Here is a 22,445-nt window from a genome sequence, read left to right as displayed (position 1 = left end):
TGGACAAGGGGGATCTAATGGATATAACAGGAGTACTTGTGGCACCTTAGAGACTAACAAATTTATTAGAGCATAAGCTTTCGTGGGCTACAACCCACTTCTTCGGAATACAGACTAACACGGCTGCTACTCTGAAACCTGTCTAATGGATATAGTGCATTTAGATTTTCAGATATTAAGCAAGGTAAGCAGTCATGGGATAAGAGGGAAGATCCTCTCATGGATTGGTAACTGGTTAAAAGATAGGAAACAAAGGGTAGGAATAAATGGTCAGTTTTCAGAATAGAGAGTGGTAAATAGTGGTATCCCCTGGGGGTCTGTACTGGGCCCAGTCCTATTCAACATATTCATAAATGATCTGGAAAAAGGGGTAAACAGTGAGGTGGCCAAATTTGCAAATGATATAAAACTACTCAAGATAGTTAAGTCCCAGACAGACTGCAAAGAGCTACAAAAGGATCTCTCAAAACCGGGTGACTGGGCAACAAAATGGCAGATGAAATTAAATGTTGATAAATGCAGAGTAATACACATTGGAAAACATAATCCCAACTATACATATAAAATGACGGGGTCTAAATTGGTTGTTACCACTCAAGAAAGAGATCTTGGAGTCATTGTGGATAGTTCTCTGAAAACATCCACTCAATGTGTAGCAGCAGTCAAAAAAGCAAACAGAATGTTGGGAATCATTAAGAAAGGGATAGATAATAAGACAGAAAATATCATATTGCCTCTATATAAATCCATTGTATGCCCACATCTTGAATACTGTGTACAGATGTAGAAGCCCCATCTCAATACTATATATATATATATATATATATATATATATATATATATATATATATATATATATATATATAGGAATTGGAAAAGATTCAGAAAAGGGCAACAAAGACAGGGGATGGATCACTTGATGATTACCTGTTCTGTTCATTCCCTCTGGGGCACCTGGCATTGGCCACTGTCGGAAGACAAGATACTTGGCTAGATGGATCTTTGGTCTGACCCAGTATGGCTGTTCTTACGTTTTTATGTAATATCCTGAGCTGGTGTTTAATTGACATACAAAACGAAACTATTGTATAGGGCGGATCTCTTTTTGTCAGAGTGCTAAACCTTTCTCAGCAGTTAGACTGGTGCAAGAACCAAAAGGAGAACAGAATGGTCTTATAAACGTAGTAATAGGTGCTTGATTTGCGTTAATCCAAAAAAATTGGTGAATGTGATTATTTAACACACAGCCCCTCCACTTCTACAAAGATCCTGCACTTCCCATTTCAGCATCTTGTCTTTTTATATATGGACTTTTAGCTTTCCCAAATGTTCTTGCTCAGTGTGGGTACAGTGATATGTGTCTCAGCTGCCTCAATTCACAAAATAAATAACTCATTCTTTATTGAAGAGCCTACCCGCAGCCAAGATGACTGGTTGCATTTGGGATCAACTGTTTCAACTACAGCTTCCCAGACAAGCTGAACTGTGCACTTTATGCTTTTCCCCCATAGGTCTGTTTGGCACGGCCATCACTTCCCCCCTCAGCCTCTTGTAATATACCACCAATTCCAAGCCCCTCTTAATTTTCCATGCTGCCTTTTCCGGTAGTTTTATTTACCTTTTCTTCTGATTCCAAGGACATCAGATCACTTGAGCAAAATAACTTTTTTGTTGTTGCTTGATAAACTTTGAGCACAAGGCTGGTTTGAGTTTTGTTTAAAAAAAAAAGGGGGTGGGTGGGTAGTGGGCAGAGAGCAGACTGGCAGACACTGTGCTGTCTTCCATAGGTATCCTAGAACATCCGCCGATGGATGGACCTTTTTAGTTAACTGTTTTCAAAGGCTATTGTTTGTTCTCCTTTTTGTTTGCATAGACATGGTGACATGGTGTATACTGTAAAAGGAAAAAAAGTTACCTTATATAAAAATGCATTATTTGCACATAGGAAGGGTTTGCCTAATTGTATTTTGCTGAGATAAACATAAGACTTTTTTTTTTAATTGAATGGAAAATTTATTTTAATTATTCTATCTTGACTTGGATTTTCAGATTAAATTCACCTGTTGAGTCCAATTGATGTTGGCATCTGTATTCATGCTTGAAGATGTCCATATTCATTACTGGATTTCTTTAGCTTAACAAAGCTTGGAATTAAATGCAACCCACAAAGCAAGCATTTATCATTTTGAGATACGTTGAGTGCTAGTGCTGTTAAAGGAGTGTATTGTTTCAGCCATTAGTAGTCCAATCTGATTACGGGACTCAATCTGTTTCTGGTGGGAACCACTGCAAGAACAACATCATTACCATCTGTGTCCTCAGCAGAGACTTCATGTCTGAGCATTTAGCATTTCAAAAATCCTACAGATGTTGATATTGCATTATTCATTTAGTTAGAGACTGCCACAGCTGTGTACTTTCCTGTATATTTTTTCAAGCAATCTGGCATCCAACTCTAATTTGAGCAGTGCAAAGTGGAGTGCAATTTTTATGCATATTACCGTGGTATAGTAAGGTTTGGGGCTAGCTGGCCAAGTAAAATCTTTGAGCAGCAAGATGGGATATGTCACTGCACACTAGTCATTTAGGTAGTCCATATGACAATTTAATGGATTGAAAATGAATATGCCTCATAAACATATGGGTTAGTGGTAGTGAGACAATCTTCAGAGAATGCTTTCAAAGTGTTGCATGAGATTGATGGGGTGAAAAATGAGGTGGAAAAGAAAAATTGGAGGAAAGAAAATGAGAGAAAAGTAGACAGAGAAGGAAAAAAGGAGGGAGTGGGGAAGAGAGACCGATAAGGGGAAGTACAGAAGCTGAAATGCCCAGAAAATGAACCATAGATTCATATGAAGAAAAAACAACACATTTGCTGATGTATGAAGAATCTCTTCTAATGATGTCTAAGCCATCAACATGTAAATGGATTAAATGCACAAAATGCAAAGTGTTAGAAAAATCAAAATATATTATTAATTACCATTTTTAATGTAGAAAAACTAATCATTTTTTTAAAAACTCAGTCTGAAACATGGTAAGGATGAAAAGGCTTATCAGAATTCATATAGCCAAATCTGAACTGAACATGATTCCTTCTCCTAATTGAATACAAATGGGTGATAAGTGGAACTGTCAATAACTGACTTTTCAGTTCAGTGGCAGAACCAAAAAAATAATTTAAAAAAAGTTTCAGGTTGGGCAATACAGTTTGTTCAGCCAAAATGAAACACTTTGATTTGTTTTTAGGGTTTTTAAATAGTTTTAAAATAAAATTGACAGGAAAATCTGAAACAAAAGTCCAAATGTTTTGTTTCCAATGCCAAAATGCACCATTTTGATATTTTCAAATTTTGTTTTTAACTTTTTTCTATCCAAACAATTTGCTGAAATCAACTCAAATCTACATTTTTGGGGTGAAGAAAGTATTCACATGAAAAATTTCACTCATCTCTACTCATAAGAACCTTTTCATTTTCCCCCCTGCTCACATGAGAGTGTATTGGAATGATTGAAACCAACTTGGTTTTTATAAATTGTGAGTAAGGGCCAAGTTCTGCTCTCTTTGGACAAACTAAATCACAACAAACTCCACTGACTTCTCTGGAAATACTTTGCACTTGCATTAGTATAACTGAAAGTAGCATATTTATAGGCACAAGATCTATGGAAGCAGTTTCTTGACACATGTAAATCGTTGTTTATTGGAACAGCTACTTTTGGAGCATCCAAGAAAGAGGTTAAGTCATGTGAATGAGTTGATTGAAGAAATAACTGTAGCTGAGCTCCTGAATGATAGTGACCACAATATAATTCTGTCTAACATCATAGAGTTGTATTGTGCCAAAAACTGGTCCCTTGAGATTTAAACTTTAGAAAGAGTTTTTTAAAAAAAATTAAGAAGCTACAAGAACTTAATAATGAAGTGGCTGAACTGCTAAAGCAAAAATATGTAATCTCATTAAAATTAGCACCTGTAGTAGAGTGGAGGTAGCAATGGTGAACCTTGGTATTCCAGAACAGTGACCCTTACTTTACTACCATTAAAGTGGTTGAAATGATAAAACACCTGAATGACCATGATATAATAGCATGGCCTCAGCAAAGGGGGATTTTGGTTACAATTTCAAAAGTGTCTAACTCCCATTTTCAATGGTGACCTCAACATTTAGCAGTCAAAGTCCCATTGATGTTTTTTTTCCAGTGGACAGCAGGATTGCTGATGAAATTCAGTGTTAATAAATGCAATGTACATATTGAATTTAAACTAATCATATACAATGCTGATGTCTAAATTAATTGCAACCATTCAGGAAGGAATTGGGTGAAGTTAGTGACTCCCTTGGTCTTGTCTTGCCAAGCGTTCCATTTGATCCACATGGACCTGTGAAGTATGAGGGCGATGTGGTCCTGGGACCTGCTGGCAGAGGGGACCAAAATAGGCTTGATTTCCTTTGGGATCAATCTCTTCAGAATTTGACTTTATCTTAAATGGCTACCCAGCAAAGGATGGGGAGGGCCCTGTCACTGTGGTTATGAGAGCCAATTAAATTCAACATGTAGATGGCCCTGAATTTATTCCTTCAGCAAAGCATTACATTTTGCCAGAAAGCCCATTTTTGAGGCGAACCCACTATTAAACATCCAGTAAGGAACAGAAGAGCAGTTTAAATGTTATTCTCTCTTCCTAAAGAGAAGAAATTCTGAAGAGCAGTTGGTGGAAAATCCTAGTACCATTGGGCAGGAGTGAGCTTTGACTGCCACAAAATCCCCTAAGGGATCCACTCATATGTAGAGAATTGCCAAATATACTTTTAAGAGACAAAGTTTACTATAAAACTGAGCTTCCTAGGTCATGGCATCCTCTCATGGGAAAAAAACTTGGTAGCACTTTCCCCAGGAGATATGGAGAAGCATTCAGAGCTGCAGAACCCAGGCAAGCTGTGAACTCCAGAGCCACAGAAGCAGCTGTAGTCAGGATTAGGGCCCAATGAGAGTTTTACATAAGTACAAAGTGCAAAGTCAGACCCTGTGTGTTGTGAATTGAGGAAAAGCTTTTCAGACAGACTTCAAAGAATTTTCAGAGAGGTTTTGGAAGCACATGTGCAGAAGTGAATACAAGAGTTGGTCAAAAAGCAGTACAAGTGATTTTTTTTCCCCTGTTAAGTTTTTCATTTTTTTCTGAATACTGAAATTACAAAGTTCAAATTTTGAAATATTTCAGCCAGCTCTAGTGTGTATCTGCTTTTGCATGAGCACACATTTGATGCACATTTGATACACGTACACCCTTGGGCACACACATCTAGCGTTTTGTTCATGAAGCTTGTTCATTAGTGTGTGTTGAATGCACATGAGTAAGGACTGCAGGATTGGGCCCTTTATGCCTGACTCCCATTAGACAAATGGAGATAGGGCATCTAGTGGAAAAATCTCTCATGACTCTAAATCAGGGGGGCAAACTTTTTGGCCTGAGGGCCACATCGGGTTTCGGAAATTGTATGGAGGGCCAGTTTGGGGAGGCTGTGCCCGTCCCCTGCCCCCTATTTCCTCCCACCATTTCTCGCCCTTCTCGCCCCCGATGGCCCCCCCTGGGACCCCTGCCCCATCCACCCAGAACCCACCCGACTGCCCCCCGCCACCCTATCCAACCCCCCCTCCTTCCCGACTGCCCCCCTGGGACCCCTGCCCCCATTCAACCCCCGTTCCCTGCCCTCTGACCACCCTGACCCCTATCCACACCCTGAAATCCCCTGTCCTCTAGCCAACCCCCCTGCTTCCTGCCCCCTTACCGCGCTGCCTGGAGCGCCAGTGACTGGCGGCACTACAGCTGCGCCGCCCGGCTGGAGCCAGCCACGCCACCACGCAGCACAGAGCACCGGGTCAGGCTGAGCTCTGCAGCTGCGCTGCCCGGCCGCCCAGAGCATGGCAGCAGCACAGCGTGCTGAGGCTGTAGGGGAGGAGGGACAGCGGGGGAGGGGCCGGGGGCTAGCCTCCCGGGCCAGGAGCTCAGGGGCCAGGGAGGAGGGTCCCGTGGGCCATCGTAGTTTGCCCACCTCTGCTTTAAATTACATGTCCATATTAATTAGTTTTAAATCTTTTATAAATGCAATGCTTGTGAACAAACAGCAGCCCTGGCTCAAGCCATTCATAGTGCATGCAAAAGCTGTATAAGCTTCCTGAACACATCTGTTAGCGCCCCTCAGTCTTGCTCTGCAACACATCTCCTATTCCAGTTCTGAAGTTTTGGGCCTCTCCTCCAACAAGACCTCTAATCATTACAAATTGTTTCAAAATATGTGGTGGCTATGTGATGCAAACAAGTATCTACTGGGAATAGATTTTTTTTAAAAAAATATATGAATAGCAAATGAGTTAGATGAGCTCTTGTATGACAAAGTATCAGTTCCCAAAGCATATGTTTCAATATATTAGAAAGCAAATCACAACCAAAGAGTTTTACAGTGGTTATCTATTTTGACGTCTGGCAAGTCTGTCACATGTTATGCTGTAACAAAAAGTATAAGGCATTACCCAGCATAGAACTCTGACACGTGCCCAACAGGAGTACTCCAATTAAAGTAGTCTGGGGAACTACTCATGTGCTGAAAATTAAGCATGTTGTGCTATTATGGATCAGGGTCAGAATACACGGCACCTTGTTGGATCACACCTTATGTTATGCTATAACAAAAAGTGAATACATTTAATTTATGGTTCCTATTTTCCAAAAGGCAGAGTCAGAGAATGTTCTATTCGACACACAGTGGAACAGATTCTACCTTCAATTATATCTTTGCAATCCCAATTAAAGGGGTTGAGGCTGTTTATGTTTATTATGGGAGTGCCTAAAGGCCAGCCAAGAACTGGACTCCATTTTGTATACAAACACAGATTGCTAGCAGATTCTCTCTGCCCTGAAAAGCACAGAGATCCATTTGTGGAAATCAGTTTATAGGACTGGAGTTCCAAGAGAGCTTCAAAATATTGAAGAACCTCACTTAGAGTTAACAAAATGTTTTCTGAAACCTTAAACTATGTAAAAATATGAGCTGTATCATATGAAACATTGGAAATAAGGATAGAATAAAGGCCAAATATTTCTGAACTGTCACAGGAAAACTAATCCTTCTTAATTCATGCACCATTACTGGGCTCTGATATTAAAATACCTCTTGCCTTTAGGCTGATGTATTCAGAATTACTCACTTGTTTTAATTCATATTTTATTTATAGGCTGTATGTATTTTTATGCAGCACTTACTGTGGTAGCACCCAACAATTAAAACAAGCATAAATTAATCTCTCGTTCACGGACAACCACTTTAAATTAATGAACTATAGAGCCTGCCATGAAATTTAATTAGAGCCTTTAGAAAGTAAATATGACTTGCATTGTGCTCTAAAGTTCACAACATATGGCCTTTGGTAGAGTAGCCCCTGGGATCAGCGGCTATTGACCTCTGTTATATGACCGAAGAATTAACCTTTTGTGAACCTTACCCATGTTAGGTGACTGGGGACAGGAAATAAACATTAGTCTCTCACCACTCATCCCTCATTAGAGGAAGGATGGTCCCAGTGGTCAGGGTGGTAGGAAGAGACCTGGGATCAATTTCTTGCTTTACTTTCAGCTTTCTGTGTGATCTTGGGCAAGAAACGTAGCCTTTCTGTGCCCAAATCCCCGCCCCCATGTGTAAAATGGGAACAGCAGCACTTTCCTTCCTCACAGGTATGTTGTGAGGATAACTATGTTAGAGGTACTCACATACAACACTAAGGGTCATATAAGTACCTTAAGAGGACTGGAGTGGAAACACTCCTGTGTGCCACACCTTTATAACCTCCAGAGGGAGTGAATTTCCAGCCAGAGATAACCCTCAACCACAACTCCCTGAACTTGGGAGCTATGCTGGGCACTAGGCCCGCAGCAAAAACTGGAAAGTACTATGTGGAGCAAGAGCTCCAGTTTCCTCTTTCTGCTACAGGGGGCCAGGGCCTTGGCATGCACTAGAATGGGCGAAGGGGCAGCCAACACAGGAACTTTCACAAGCCTCTGACATCACTGCAGCCCACCCAGTTTGCACTTCTCCTCTTGCCTCAGAAAATGTTTAGTGAGAAGTGACTGTGATAAGGGAGACGATATGGCCTCAACAGCTATGTGACTTCACTACTATCCTTTAATGAAATTTTCCTGCAGGGGAGCTTTTTTTTTTTTTTAATCCTGGGGAGGGGAGAAAAAAGGCTCAGCTATCATGGAAGTGTTGAGGTAGAGGGTGATGCTGCGGGTGATTGGTGCTTCCTCTCCCCCCCCCCACCCCCCCCGACTCTACCTTAAAATCATGTCCAAGAAGATATCTGATTTAACACAATTACACTAGAGTTTAGTATAGTGCATCCATTTAAATAGGAGGCTACATCTGCCCATTAACCTTTGTGTAATCCTTATTTACCTTATGCCTTAGTTCCCCCTGTGCCACTCACATCAGGCAATCCAGTTCCTCCACTGATTATGGTAGCTTATGGTACTTCTTTCCCAGATGATGTCAGTGCATACAACATGTCTTCTGCCAGTTCTTCCTTGGCCTTCCTCACTCTTTTTTTCCTCCTCAAGTGCCCAATTCAATGTTTGCTTACCATGTATACCATATGGAAGACAGGAGACATGTCCCAACCATCTGAGCTGCCTTCTTTAACTTAACTCTTAATTCTTCTACTGCTACCAGCAGTAACTCTGCCACTGTTACCAACAGTCCCCGTCCCAAGCCAGGATAAAAGAGAAGGGTTCTGATTGGGGTTTGAGAGCCACTCAAGTAACAGAAACAGTTCTGTTGCAGTAAACCAAAACTTGAGGACAGCAGGTGCAGATGGAGCTCAAAAATGTACGTCTGACTCATCTCAGTGAAAGGAAGCTGAGATCTTGAGACACTGAAGCCCAACAACCAAATATGTAAAAAGAGCAGGCACCTGGAATGTACATGTTTCATGTAGTATGGGGAAGCTGGCACAGGTTACATGAGAAATGAAAGAAATATAATTTGAATATATTTGGCATCAGTAACACAAGATGGGCAGGAAGTGGCAAGATAGTATCTGATGGGGCTACAATCAGATACTCAGGAGGAGGAAGAAAGAAAGACTATTGTAATACAAAGAAATAATCATTCTGAGTTCTGGACAGTGAAATTACTGGAACTGATACCATGAGCAGCCAACTCAGTGTTATAGTACACTATAAGGTTAAAAATATTCCTATAAGTCAGATTTCCTTATCTATGTCACAAAGAACACCTCAGATCATTTTAAAAATGAAAGTATTCTTGAAATGAGATTTGTTTTGTTTGTTGCATTTTTCTCAGATTGGGTATTTCAGTAGACCAATAAGTGTCATTTTTTACATATAGTTTACTTCTTGTAAATTTCACTTTCATGTTCAACACTGCAGTGGATGTGACATCATCACTTCGTGCTCCAGGCAAATGGATTCACTCCAAACAGGTGTTTGGAAAAAGTACAGTTGCGGCCAAACACAAATGAACTAGGACTCCTGGCCTGTAGGCAACTCATCTTAAACCATCAGATTCTTAGTATATGAACAAAACACAAACATGTATCCTCACAAACTAGCCATAAGCATGACAGTCATTCTCCTAATAGCTGCTTCCAAAAGAGTGGCAGGGATGATGAAAAATCCAAATCAGCCAGAATAATTTGTCATGATATAACAAATTCTTTCCCAATTCCAGATACTATGATCAGTGCTATAACCAGTGTCCCTTGGAGCAAGGGTCATAAGAGTATTAATATTACTAAGCCCAAAATCTGTCCAAATACAGATGTAGCCCTTGCACTCCTCTGAAGGGAGGGAGGAAGTATGGAAATAATCTCAATGTCATTAGTGTGGTGTTCTGGAAATGCAACTAGCAATCAATAAGCCTTTTATTCTTTCCCACCAACAACAACTTGGTTCCAGGGAATCACAGCAACTGGAGATTATGAATTTGTCAGTCATGCTCCCAGCTGTAGGGAGCCAGCCATGCTCCCAGATGTAGCCCATTCCATAGAGGTTGAAAACTAAGTGAAAGGGGGAGAAGCCAGACATATAGAAGGGGATTGCATGGCAAACATACACTCAGGAAAGTAGAAAAGATTGGAATTTTAAAAATAAACACATAAAAATAAGGTGTTTACATAATCTAAGTCCATTAGAAATTTGTCTATAACCTAAATGTGGGACCATATTTGACCGGACATGGTCCTTTTAAGTAATATGATAGCTCAGTGAAAGAGGCAAGCTCTCAAGTACTTAGATCCTAGACAGTCTAGAGCTTTAAAACGCATAAACAACATCACTGTTAAGTGACTATCAATTACTAGTTGTCATGCCTAATTGGCATGCACCTGGAGAGCTTAGTACACACCATACAATTGAGTAGCCAATCTTTCTATTAATATTTGATTCCAGTTATTGTACTGAATGCCCAGTTTTCAGTTTAAAGCTATTTTTTAAAAGAATAAGTCCCTTCACACAGTGCAATTTATATTACATATAGAAATTCTGGAATGCATTCATAATTTAATTGTGATTGGAGGCTGATAAAAATATGAGGTTACATATTGAACAGATAAGATTGAAGTATTCATTGAAAGTCTATTGAAAAAACAAACTCATTACTTGGAATGGCTTTCCCAAAGGCCACTTATACTTTACTTTGACAAATCTGTTATTTATAAGAATAAAAAATATTTGTATTAGGTTTCATAAGGGGAAATATTTATGTTAAAACAGCACAAGAATGCAAATCATTCTTCAACATTTGGTTCTGAAAGATATAAGAAGGAAATTGTAACCTGAAGAAAAAAAAAAGTGTTTTCTTTAAGATTATAGCAATTCACTTCAAAAATTTTACAGATGAAGCTAATATTTAATGAACTAAACAATTTATTCTATAGGTCCTTGAAGTAAGTGAAATGTTTGCCTGCTCCTTTTTCTGAATTATTTATAGAATTTCTAAACAGTGATTTACCATCCTACTGGGGATATCCTTAATTTGGTTAGTTTTGAATTATTAATTGTACCATAAAGTTGTTTACTTATGCCTCTAAAATATCAAAAAAAGTCTTCATAAAGGTCACAGTTTTCATACAGAAAGAGCAACCATATAGTTTCAGTCAGAATGGCCTTTTAGGTTGAGAGAACAACAAACCAAAAGTAAATTGTTCAGTAGACAGCTCAGTGTCTCTCTCTCCTGTTGCAGTCAGTATCACTCTGCTTAATCAAAAGGCAGCTGTCATGTGCAGACAGGAGGCTCTTAGTAATTAAATTGTACCGTACACAGGAAATAAAATCAAACAGGTAAATAGCACACCACTATATAAAGATTCATAGACAAATCTTCATTGTATTTACACCAGGCTCAAATTTGGCCCACTGTCATTTCCTTACCACTGCTGAAATATTTGATATACTATACTTTAGAAATACACTTCTCTATACAAATTACAGAAAGATCCTAAATAATTTCCTATTGTAAAATTAAGTTTTAATTACACACAAAACGCCATTAAAAGAACATTAACAACGTGCAACCTTATTTCAGCCCTCTTGTTCCTATGCTTTTTGATCCAGTCTGGAATTACATGATTACAGACTATTTACACTGTTATTCAATGCACAAGATGGCTGGTGTTCACTTAATGAGCGGCTGGCTATTCAGTATTTTGTTTTATCTTTGTTGTTGAATGTGCGGCCCTATGCCTTATTTACCAAACACTATTTGAATTCCAACCCCCCTGCCCACATTCCTGGTCCCCATTGGGTCATAGTCACAGTCTCCATCTCCAGAGTCCTCAACAATCTCAATACTCTTTAGTCTCTTTGCTAAACCAGTTCCACTTCTCCCTATTATCCTTCATCTCCTCACTGCTTCTCAGTCAGTCTCCTTGCCGAGCTCTTCATCTGATCTCACTTTCCCCCCCCGAACCTGCTGGCTCCCAGTCCCCACTCCCATTTCCCTCCCTAGCTCCCAGTCTCAGTCTCCTTTCCCTCTCCTCCAATCCCAGTCTTTGCCCTTGGCTCCCAGGCCCAGTCTCTTTGCAAGGACAGTCAGAATAGGGTTGCCAACTGTCTAATCACACAAACCCAATCACCTTTGCCCCACCCCTTCTCCAAGGCCCCTCTCCCTCTGTCGGTTGCTCTCCCCCACCCTCACTCACTTTCACCGGGCTGGGGCAGCGGGTTGGGGTGCAGGATGGGGTGTGGGCTCTGGGGTCGGAGTGCGGGAGGGGGCTCAGAGCTGGGGCAGGGGGTTGGGATGCAGGGGGGCTCAGGGCTGGGGGTTGGGGTGCAGGGGGGGTTCAGGATGCATGCTCTAGGAGGGTGTTTGGGTGCAGGAGGGGGCTGGGGCAGAGGGTTGGGCTGCAGGAGGGGGGCTCAGGGTGCAGGCTCTGGCCAGGCAGCACTTACCTCAGGTGGCTCCCGGAAGCGGCAGCATGTCCGGCTGCAGCTCCTAGGCTCACAGATGGCCAGGCAGCTCTGCGCGCTGCCCCTGCCTGCAAGCACTACCCCCACAGCTCTCACTGGCCACAGTTCCCCATTCCCAGTCAATGGGAGCTGTGGAGTTGGCACTCAGGGAGCGGGCAGCACACAGAGACCCCTTGGCCATGCCTCCACCTAGGAGCCACTGCCGGACATGTCACCACTTCCAGGAGTGGTGTGGAGCCAGGCAGGTAGGATGCCTGCTTTAGCCCCACTGTGCTGCTGGACTTTTAGCAGCTTAAAATATCTGGGATTGGCTTCAGTAGCCTCTGGGAAATACAGCCTGATTCCGGGAGACTCCTGGCCAAAGCGGGAGGGTTGGCAACCCTAAGTCAGTAAGTCTTCCTCCAACCCCAATTTCTCCTCCTTCCTGCCAGCCTCCAAGTCCCTGTTTCTACCCCACTGGGCTCTTATCCCAATCAACTCCCTCTGCACCACCATGCCAGTCAGGCTCTTGTTCCCTTTGCATTTGAATCAGGCAGCTTCCTCCTCCAAGGTCCCTGGGCCCAAGAGGGGGCCACTGAGTGCACAGGAAACAGTCTCCCAGATCTCATGTCAAGGGCCTGGACCTGGAATGACCTGCAGCAGGCTACAGCTGCAATTGCAGGGAAAGTACTGCTCAGTTCTGAGATACAGCATGCTCAGTGTAGATAGAATTTTCTGGGAATTTAGCTGCTAAAATGTAAATCTCTCCTGAGATTATGTGAACTGTGATTTTTTTCAAAGGCTTACATTTTAGCCAGATTTGGGCAATTTTTCATGGGGATGGCAAAAAGCGAATTCTCAAAAATGGCTAAACCATTTTGGTTGAAATTTTCCAGAACAATTTAGCCTGAGAAAAACAACCAGCACAGGAAATTTCAGCCCAAACAGTTAAAGTTTGGCAAAGTTATAAGCAACTGAAAAAGGCCTTATTATGATAGGTCTTGGGCAACCTTAATAATAGACAGTGCTACCAGTCCCATCATTAATAGGACATGACTCTCAGATCTTTCTTACCTCAATAAAACTTACATTCATGTCCAGAGGAGGTTTGCCAGAGTAAGGCCTGCTGGATCAGGCATATAGTTTCAGGCATATTGTAATGCATGCTGCTCCCGTCACTACATAGTTCTCACACAGTGCACGAGGAAAAAATAATGATCAGTCAAGAGAGGCAAAAGAGATGCTATGCCAACAATTTAAACTATCCTTTTCAATATTTATCATAACTAATCAAGTCTAATTTTTTCATAGAAAAAATAGCCCAATACAACCGAGGTGGCAAATGAAGATAAGGGTATGTGCTTTTTGGAACTGCTGCAGTTTTTAAGTTGTGTGTGAAATGAAAAACCATTACCCATTGCAGAGTGTAAACAAAATACTGGCTGTAGCATGCTGTGTAGATCTCTGAAAAGTGCTGTTTGCTGTATACTTCAAATACTTCGACCAAAGAGAAACAGAACAGACCTCAATGCCCCAGTTGTCTCATTATAACAGTAGCAACAGTTCTGAAAATGTGATTGTTCTATTTGTCTTTATTTTATTCCCACTCTCTCAGACAGCTGGATTTTATATGTGCAGTTCTTGAGGACAAGTAAACACAGGCAGCAGCAATGGAAGTTTCCAAATATTGCCTGGTGATTGTGCTTCAGGAATGATAAATATTGACTGCCTGTTGGAACAGAAGGGGAGTGCACTTACCAAGTCTATTCCTTAATCTCTCTCAAGCAAGGGAGCGAGGTAGAGCCAGTTGTGATGATGGTGTTTGTGGTGTGGATATTCATCCACCAGGAAATGGACCTAGGAAACCAACCTGTCACTAGGATTGTGCAAATAATTCTCACAGAAAGTAATACTGGGGGGAGGCGGATTTTTTTTTTAATTGAATAATTTTTGCTTCAAATCTTTTGCCATTTTTCATTACATTAAAGGTACTCTCTACAAGAGAAGAAAAGCCATTTTGAGTGCCATCCGACTGAAAATGCTGACATTTCTCCATGAACGTTCCTGACTTTGTCCATGGTAAAGTATAGTCTTGCTTGCAGCAAAAATGTATGCCTACTAATATAAACAGTAAAATTCTACTCTGGGATCAAATCTGCAAATTCATCTGATGAGTCACTCCTATGCTAGGCTCCAGAAAATCCACAAGCCAGGAACTGGTCTGGTGACTCTCAGGGCAGGTATAAGCTTCACAGGAGGAACAGAAGCTCAGTCCACTCAATGTCATTCCAGGGCTTGGAATTCTCTCCTAACCTGATAATGGCAGTAGACTCCCTAAGCCTTACACTGCTCCAGGCTTTCTCTTGCTCCAGCCCTGTTGCTAGTCCCACACCAGCCTCACTCCAACCCGATTCTAGCTCTGGCCCTGACCCTGACTCCAACCACTTGCACTGACTTCCGTGCCTCTCACCACTAGGAATGACCATCCCCACCCCATCACAATTTCTGACCAGCTAGGCAAGGAATGGTTTTCCCATCCCACAAGAGTTTGAGATTTCACCCACCCTCCCTCCCAAAATGGGATGAAAAGTTAAAGACTCCATCCCATCCTGGAAGACAATGACTTGGCTTGATGTGCCTTTGTCACATCTTGTTGGGACTACAGCAATGCAATCTACATGGGCATGAAACTATCAATCCGTAGGAAACCCCAAGTAGTACAGAACACTGCAGAGTATCTCATCACTAATATGGGCTACCAGACCTGTCTCCCACTCTCTACATAGCTTCCCATAGGACAAGTAGTAAAATTCAAGGTCTATATGATTATCTTCAAGGCATCCACAATGGCAGGGCCCAGAATACCTAAGATTGCCTAAAGCTCTGAGATGAAGACCATCATTGATCACTGAACCAAATTACCAAGGGTTGTAGTGAATTCTCCATCACAAATCATTTTAAAAATCAAGATTGGATGTTTTTCTTAAATATATACTCTAGTTCAAACAGTAATTCAACTGGTAAGTCCTATGGACTGTGTTATATAAGAGATCAGACTAGATCACCACAGTGGTCCCTTCTAGCCTTATAATCTGTGCTCCTCTGGCACAATTGTATTCTTTACAATAAGGGAGAAGCTCATCTTTGTGAGAGACAGAGCTTTCTTGGGGCCGTGCCCAAGGCTGTAGAATTAATTCTCCCAGGAACTAAGAACAGTCTCAAAACTCCCCACTTTCCACTCCAAATGCAAGACGTACTTTTCCAGTCTTGCCTTCTCTAATAAATTCAGAGCAACATGTACATAAAAAACACACACAAAACAAAGAAACCATACCAAATTAAACACTCAACTCTTCCCCTTGGGAAGAGGATGAGAGACTAAACCACATGTGACAGATGTTAGTCATCTTATTAATGCATTAATGGAAGGCACTCAGATACTATGGTGATAATAATCTATACAGAATAGGCTAGAACTGGTGTGCACTGCAAAGAAAGTTGGAGTGTAATAGCTCTGTACCATGTTCCAATCCCACAAGGCTGTGGAAGTATAGGGGGAGGGATAGCTCAGTGGTTTGAGCATTGGCCTGCTAAACCCAGGGTTGTGAGTTCAATGAAAAAGCTAAAAAAACCACAAGTCTGTCAGGGACAATACTTGGTCCTGCTATCAAAGGCAGAGGACTGGACTTGATGACCTTGCAAGGTCCCTTCCAGTTCTATGAGATAGGTATATCTCCATATATTATTTTTTTTACCTACATTAGTCTATTCCATAGGTCATAATAATCACTGATTCATTTTTAAAATATATTTTTAAAAAAATCTGAGATCAATAGGGGTCAGGATTGTATTTTAATAAAATAATGCGTTACTCTACAAAAGTCTTCTATGTGGTTTTTATTTAGCCACACGTTTCATATGAACTTTAACTGTCACAAATGCTCATTGAATCTTACATTAAGGTCCTAATGCAATATAAAAAGCTTTCAAATGGGGTCACGTGGTACCTATGAGGAAGATGGCTGCCTACTCCCAGACCTCCTCATCTCCACATAACAATTCATCTCTATTAATACTTTCCTAGAAAACTATCAATAAGTTTTGTCATAAAAGTTTTAAGTTTATGCAGGGGATTAATTTTAAGTGTTGAATATAGATTCCAATGAAAAAAGAATAAAAGGCACCAAAAGACCTGAATCACCTAAGCAATCACCTAAACCTGAATCACCTAAGCAACTGAAGCAGGAGACTGCAAGGCCACAGCAGAACCTAACCCAGGATATCACAGCACTGACATAATTCCTCAGAGACCAACTGGATTCAATCTCAAAAGATATTTGTGGCCCCTCTAAAGACAAATGTGATGTAAAATCCCAAATGGCTCACTTGGAAAATGAGCTACAAGAGAGACTGTCATTGAAATCAGTGAAATTAAAGAAGAAGAAACTGCCTCCTTAAAGCTTAGGCTAGACAAGCTGTATTTGGATTGTAACTTTTTGTGATGATTTCAGAGAGACCTTTGAAAGCCAGCAGACTCATCCATCACTGCTACAAATCTGATAAAAGGACCTTGCGGGCATTTATAATTTTAACCAGTCAATAACTCTTTTCTTGTATTAATAAATCTTTATGTAGTTTACTAAAGATTGCCTGACAGCATGATATTTGGGTAAGATCTGAGATACATATTGACCTGGGGTAGGTGTCTGATCCTCTGGGATTAGTAGAACATCACAAATGGTGAACTGGGTTCAGAGTAGCCTCTTACTATATTGGACCCTAGGTAGGAGCCAAGGGCTGTAATGTCAGTTGGTTGACCATTGTGAGTACTACAGTGTGCCCATTAGACACAGGGAGATCGACTAAAAAATCCAGGGTAATGGTTGCCTGGATGGGTCTCAGAAGACAGTAGGGTGCTAAGGGGACTGTGTTTGGTTTTTTGTTAACCAGTGTGGTACTATAGAAGATCTTTTGTTACTGGCTTGGTGACTAATTATAGAATAGACCACCAGTTTGGGGGGATTGTCTGCCCTGTTTCTTGCAGTCTGCCCTGAGTGTGGCATTCTCAGTGTGGCCCATTCTAGGCACCAATCACACCTTGTTCCAAAAAGGGGAACATTCTTGCCAGCCAAGAGCCCATCCACACTGAGTCCCCATCCATTCTTACGGTCCAGAACTACCTGGATACTGCAATTTCCTAAGACCTCATGTCATTGATCCATGCAATAGCAGGGAAGAAGCCCCCTCCCAAGGAATTTGAGGCAGCAACCCAGGGGCAAAACCAGGTCCAGGATAGCTTGCTGTATGTCAAGGACTGCTTGTATGTTTAACCAGGATCTCATCAGTTAGAGTACTACAACTTTGTCACAACTTGCTGTTAAGCAACATCTTGGTTGCCTCAAGACCCCTCCTTTGGCTGCCTGCTCCTTTTGGTGACCCTGAATATGCATGATGATCCACTCATATTTTGATTCCTATGAGACATATGCCTGCACAGAGAAACTGCGTTTGAAACCTCTTAGCACCCTACTGCCTTCTGAGACCCTGTCCAGGCAGCCATAACCTGGACTTTTTAGTTGATCTCCCCATGTCTAACAGGCACACTGTAATCACAATGGTCAACCAACTGACAAAAATAGCCCACTTAGTCCTCATTGTGTGCCTGCCCACCACAGAAGAAATGGTCCAGCTCCTGGTAACTCACTTCATCCAGGGCAAGTCACAACCCCCCAGATGGGTCTGCAGTTAGGGTTTCAAACCAATCCCACAACACTATGATTGCTCGGGATCCGTGCTTACACATCCCTGCATATTGTCCACAAACCGATAGTCACGCCAAGCATGTGAATCAAGTACAGAATTAGAACAATACTTGTGCCGATTCACGAATTTCCACCAGGATAACCGGTTGAGCCTCCTACCCCAAGCAGAGTTTGTGTTCAACAATGCCAATCATCTCTCTGCTGGGCAGAGGCTGTTCTATGCAAACTGTGGCTTCCATCAATTTCCATCTGACTATACCTGTCACCTTATCCAATCCTGACAATGACAACTGGTTATGCCAGATACAACAAGAGCTTAAGGCACATCTGGACAAGGCCAAGGAAAATTACAAGCCAGTAATTACTTACCACCAGTGCCAGCAAGGTCTGACATTCACCATCGGGCACAATGTGTGGCACTCAGCCCAACATCACCACACCAACCAGACATATCATAAACTGGATCACCAATACCTTGGGCCATATTCCATCAGCTAGTTAATCAACCCAGTGACCATTAAATGTCATTTACCAAGATCTCTCAAAATACACCCAGTCTTCCAGGTATCCTTCCTAACACCCTACGTCAACAGCCCCTTCACTGAGCAGGCCCAACCACTGTCTCCTCTGGTGTGGATCCAAGGACACAACAAGATACTGGACTCAAAAATCAAATGCAGCTCCCTCAGGTAACTCAGACTGTGAGGGCTATGGCTCAGAAAAGCAATCCTGGGAGCCTGCATCTCAAGTCCATTCCCCTGACCTTGAGGTAGCCTTCTACATGGCCCATCCAAACAAACCTAGGCCACTGGAGGACAGGTAACTTAAGACCCAGCAGATCTCAGACCTGGCCCTACAGAGTTGTCAGGCAAACATCTCCACACCTAGGTTCGCTGTAAGCTGTGTGGCCACGCAGCAGGCTATTCAGGGCCACGCAGGTCCCCCGGCCCAGCCCAGCCCAGCCCAGGCCCACTGGAGCTGCCAAGGGCAAGGAAAACGATTCCCTCCCCCTCAGACCAGGTGCTGCTGCGGGGAGAGAGAGCCCCTCCCTTCCCTAGCCCCAGGGCAGCCTGCACCCCAAACCCCTCCTCCCTAACCCTACCCCAGAGCCTGTACCCCTACAGCCAGAGCCCTCACCTCCACACACCCCAACCCTCTGGCCTAGCCCTGACCCCCCTCCTGCACCCCAGAGCCCACATCCCCAGCCCCACCCCAGAGCCCACACCCCCTGCACCCCAATCCTCCACCCCAGCGCTGAGCACCCTCCCGCACCTCAATCCCCTCATCCCTAGCCCCACCCCAGAGCCTGCACCACCATCCAGAGCCCTCACCCCCTGCACCTCAACCCTGAGCCCCCTCCCACACCCTGCCAGATAAATTTTGTTATGTGCACCAATATGGTGGTGATGGAAGCCACAGTTTGCATAGAACTGCCTCTGCCCAGCAGAGACATGATTGGCATTGTTGAACACAAACTCTGCTTGGAGTAGGAGGCTCAACCGGTTATCCTGGTGGAAATTCGTGAATCAGCACAAGTATAGTTCTAATACTTGATTCACTTGGTTGGCGTGACTATCGGTTTGTGGACAATAGGCAGGGATGTGTCACACATCACCTCCACATTGGTGCCTATAACAAAATTCATTCTGCACATGGGTGGGAAAAATTAGAGGGAACACTGCTCCACACTGCCACCCAGTGGGAGATGTAACTAGCTTGCGGTCCATTACCCACAGTCTACTACAGACAGAGACCATGTGAAGTCCCGCCTCAAGGGGTCTGAAAAGCAGCAGCCTCGTTGCTCTTGGTTGACCCCCTACCCTATATCGGTATTTCCAGGAATTGTCCAGGCAACAGTATAGATCTCCTGTAGCTGCCATAACTATTCCTACTCTTGAACACCTGGCTTTAAACCTTGGCTTGATTTGGACCTTGCCTCCTGACTTGGATCCTTGATATCAACCCTGGCCTGGAAATTGACTATGAACTTCTCCACTACTCTCATCCTCAGGTTACCCTTGTGTAACCTGTGTAACCTGGGGCAAGTCACTCTGCCTCAGTTCCATATCTGTAAACTGGAGATAGCACTTCCATATTGCATAAGAGGAATCTGAGACTCTAATATTACCGAGGCAGAGTAAGTAGATGGATTTATTATTGGTGGATATGTAGTTTGTATAATCCATTCTCATTTATCTGAACTGCTTTCTTGTTTTGTGTGTTATAACTACACCACCACTTTTTAACCTGTTAATATTAGAGTTTGGCCTAAGGTATAAAATGACGAAGTTTGGGATCCAAATTTTGGTGGCATTTTGATGGGGATCTTGGGTTGGGCTCATATTTGTTTAATATGAAAAGGGAAAAAATAACTCCTTGTGCTGTTTTAAAGTATTTTTATTTTAGTTATGTGAAAAAACACTTATAGTGGAAATAAGATTGTTTATCTATGGTAAAATAGGCTTCATTTGCTGGCACTTGTTACAAAACCTTGACGAAGTGCAACAAATCTAGGTGACTATCCCATTTCTGTACCCACAAGGTTTATGTTCACATTTAAATCGGTTCCTTGCCTCACTCTTGTACTCCTGAAAGTCCTTCCCTTAATTATTTTATTGAATTTAGTGCTGTGTAAAGTCCCAGATGAAGCTGTGGAGACTAAATTGTTCTATATAACCTCACAGACAGTACAGCATAGGTAAGTATTCCACCAGTATTCCACAACCCTGACCTGAAGGGATTACTTGACTAGATTTCACTCTCCACACCCATTCAATCCTCAGTTTCTTTGCTTATGTAAGGGGACTGTTGTCCCCTTACTAAGGCTCAGTGGGGGTGTTTTGGTTGGCTAGCTCCCAGTACCAAAAGAAAGGGGAAGAGTCAATGGGAAATCAGGACCCTGAGACTGACAGTACCCAGGAACAATGGGGAGAGGCCAATGCTCTGTGTGAGCTGGAATTGCCTGGGTCAGACAGAGTGGGGCCAAGCTAAGGAGAGAGCAGGGCCCCAAGCTGAGTTAGGGAGCAGAGCTGCAGCCACAGAGCCAGAGACACAGCCCAGAGAGAGCAGATCCTGTGCTGGGAGCAGAGCTGCAGCCCCAAAGCCAGAGACACAGCCCAGGGAGAGCAGATCTTGTGCTGGGAGCAGGGCTGCAGCCACAGAGCCAGAGGGACCAGAGAAGCAGTCAGGGGGCTGGAGGCAGAGCAGCAGCATCAGTGCTGAGGCTAGAGTGACCAGATGTCCCAATTTTATAGCGGGGAGGGATAGCTCAGTGGTTTGAGCATTGGCCTGCTAAACCCAGTGTTGTGAGTTCAATCCTTGGGGGGCCATTTAGAGACATGAGGCAAAAATCTGTTGGATGATTTAATTGGGGATTGGCCCTGCTTTGAGCAGGGGGTTAGACTAGATGATTCTCCCGAGGTCCCTTCCAACCCTGATATTCTATGACAGTCCTGATTTTTGAGTCTTTTTCTTATATAGGCTCCTATTACCCCCCACCCCCTGTCCTGATTTTTCACACTTGCTGTCTGGTCACCCTAGCTGAGGCAGAGTGGAGCTGGGGCTGGAGCCAGAGCCAGGTGTGGTGAGCAACTGGGGCCAACCAAGGGGGGACCCTGGGCAAAGGGCCCAGCGCAGAAAGACACCCCCAGCCAAGGATCCTTGCAGGCCACAGTGGGAGGGGGATCTTAACCCGAGGGGGGGCTGACGCTGGGAAGAAGGATCCCACCACCCAAAGCCCGGAGGTGTGTGGCCACCACCAGAGCAAGTGTCCAACCCGCAGCATCCCTGCAGCACAGCCAGGGCCTGAGAAGGATGCCTGGGACCTACAAGGAACAGACTGTGAACTGCCCTGACATTCCAGAGACACTGTTTGTAATGTTCCCCGCCACAGAGCGGGGTGATGTGTTTTCCTTTAACTTTCCCATTTTTCCTTATTCTTTTTTTAATTAATTGTTTATTAAATAACTTGCATTTGCTTTAAATTGTATGTAATGATGAGTGGGTCAGGGTAGTGCCCAGTGCAGAGAGAGTACCCTGGAGTGGGGACATCCTACACCTGTCCTAGGTGACTGCAGCAGGGTTGGGGGTCGAACCCCCCAGGAGCCCTGGGCCCAGCCTTGTTGGGGTTACAAGGACTCTGCCAGACAGGAGAGTGTAAGGGGAGTCCTCAAGGGCAGGGAGGCCTCTGGGTAAAGGAAGTGGGAGTGAGGACTCATCTT

This window comes from Emys orbicularis, chromosome 5 (genome assembly GCF_028017835.1).
Source record: "Emys orbicularis isolate rEmyOrb1 chromosome 5, rEmyOrb1.hap1, whole genome shotgun sequence".
Classification (NCBI taxonomy): domain Eukaryota; kingdom Metazoa; phylum Chordata; order Testudines; family Emydidae; genus Emys; species Emys orbicularis.
Note: the sequence above shows the minus strand (reverse complement) of the source record.